This window comes from Dasypus novemcinctus, chromosome 10, assembly GCF_030445035.2.
Source record: "Dasypus novemcinctus isolate mDasNov1 chromosome 10, mDasNov1.1.hap2, whole genome shotgun sequence".
NCBI classification, from domain to species: Eukaryota; Metazoa; Chordata; class Mammalia; order Cingulata; family Dasypodidae; genus Dasypus; species Dasypus novemcinctus.
The window spans coordinates 33,542,676-33,545,029 of record NC_080682.1 but is presented as its reverse complement, the minus strand read 5'-3'; the positions used below and the strand labels follow the sequence as shown (position 1 = coordinate 33,545,029).

Genomic DNA, 2,354 nt, shown 5'->3' with positions numbered 1-2,354 from the left:
TACAGTGCAATTTGTGGCCAATTTCATGATTTAATTCTTTCAGTAATAGCTTTAATAAACAATTTTATTAATGATCATTTAGCAAAATCAATTTTATTACCTTATTAGAAATAACATAAGCAACTAATGCATATTAATGAAGCAGACATGATTTTTTTGACAAAGATGTATCACAAAAATCCATTCAAGGACTTTGCAAGTAAATGAGAATATGAAGAGAGGAACACTATTTATTGTCATTAAATTTAAATTTGATCAGAAATAATAATGGTACCACAAGCTGTAAAGATCAAAACGGACAATTTGTTAGTATGAATTTCAAGAAAGAAATCTAAAGGTAAAAAGACATTTTCCTGCTTTTGTTTGCAAAGAAAGTTGTATCTAACTGGAGAATACATTCTACTGCCCTGTTCACAACTGTGCCTGAAGGAGTAATAGAAAAACATCATTGCTAGAAAAGAGCACAAAATTGTTTATTATGGAGGGCTTTTCTGTAAGACAAGTTGAAATGTGAGTGTAACTTATCTGAATTTGTAGTCACCTGGAAACATTTTTAAATTACTTCTCATAACTGCTTTTTTCTTAAGTTTAATACATTCTTGTGATGTGAGTTTGTTTGTTCAACTTTATAATTACAAAAATTAAGGGAAAGGATTTTATGCATATTATAGCAAATATAAGATTAGAACCCAGATATATCCTTTCCACTATAACAAATGGATTTAAAAATCCCAATATTCAGGAAACGGACTTGGCCCAGCGGTTAGGGCGTCCATCTACCACATGGGAGGTCTGCGGTTCAAACCCCGGGCCTCCTTGACGCGTGTGGAGCTGGCCCATGCGCAGTGCTGATGTGCACAAGGAGTGCCCTGCCAAGCAGGGGTGTCCCCTACGTAGGGGAGCCCCACAGCCAAGGAGTGCACCCGTAAAGGAGAGCCACCCAGCGTGAAAGAAAGTGCAGCCTGCCCAGGAATGGCGCCACTCACACTTACCGTGCTGCTGAGGACAACAGAAGCGGACAAAGAAACAAGACACAGCAAATAGAAACAGAGAACAGACAACCGGGGGAGGAAGAGGAATTAAATAAATAAATAAATCTTAAAAAAAAAAATCCCAATATTCAGTTGTGTCTGAAAATCTAAGATAAAGCACATGTAGAAAATTGATCAGAAATGAAGTGTAAAATATATATTTACATTGCCATATATTTTACTCTTTTAGCAAACAAATGAAAGGTCCAGATTATTCTTTAGTTTACACAGGGAAAATCAAGCACTTGGCTCAACTTCTTCATCATTACTCATTGCATCAATGCCTTGAATTTCCTTATGCTCTTCCAAGAAGGAAAGATGAAGTTATAATTGAGTGATCTCTATTTTCACAGGGTATTGCCTTGCGAACCTATAAATACAAACTGCAATGTCAGGGTTGCCATCTGATTTGGATATATACAGGATTCAGATGAAGAATGTAACTGAACTCACTATGTTTATACCAATAGGTTTAACGGATGATTTTGCAAGTCTTCTTATTTTTATTATTTCTAGCAATTTATCTCTACTTTGGTAGGAAATTTAGGACTGGTTGTATTGCTTGTTGGGTATTCTCAGGTCCACAACCCCATGTACCATTTTCTGAGTGTGTGATCATTCTTGGATGCCTGCTATTCTTCAGTTGTTACCCTCAAAATGTTAGTCAGCTTTCTGGCAGAGAATAAAGACATTTCATTTCTTGGACGTGCAACACAGATGTTTCTTTTTTTAACTTTGGGACCACAGAGTATACTCTTTGCTGCAATAACTTATGATCCCTATTTAGAAATCTGCAACCCACTGCTGTATTCAGTTAGCCTGTCACCCTGAGTCTATGTGCCACTAATCGTTACTTTCTATGTTGGTGGCATTTTGGGTGGTATTTTGCCTACTGTGGTCACTTTTAGCCTTTCCTTCTGTGCAGCCAATGAAATTAGACCTATGCTCTGTGACATCCCTCTTCTCTAGTCTATTTCTTGTTCTAAAACTCACATCAACCAGCTTCTACTCTTCCACTTTGTGGTCTTAATTGAGTTAACCAATATACAAATTATTTATATCTCCTCTGGTTTCATTATTTTGGTCATTCTGATGATCCATTTTTCTGAAGGCTGGTGGAAAGTCTTTTCTATTTGTGGCTCTCATCTTATTAGTTTTGCAATTCATCATGGAACAATTCTCTTCATTAATGTGAGGCCAAGTTCCAGCAACACTTGGGACCATGATATGATAGTGTCTATATTTTACTCTATTGTGGTTCCAATGCTGAATCCTATCATCTATACTTTGAGGAATAGTAATGTAAAAAAGGCAATGAACTAG

The 2,354-nt window shown here is 36.4% G+C and overlaps 1 pseudogene; it reads left to right on the top strand.

The window, feature by feature from the left end:
• Positions 1 to 1,419: 1,419 nt before the first annotated feature.
• Positions 1,420 to 2,354, top strand: LOC101415275 (olfactory receptor 5T1-like; annotated as a pseudogene).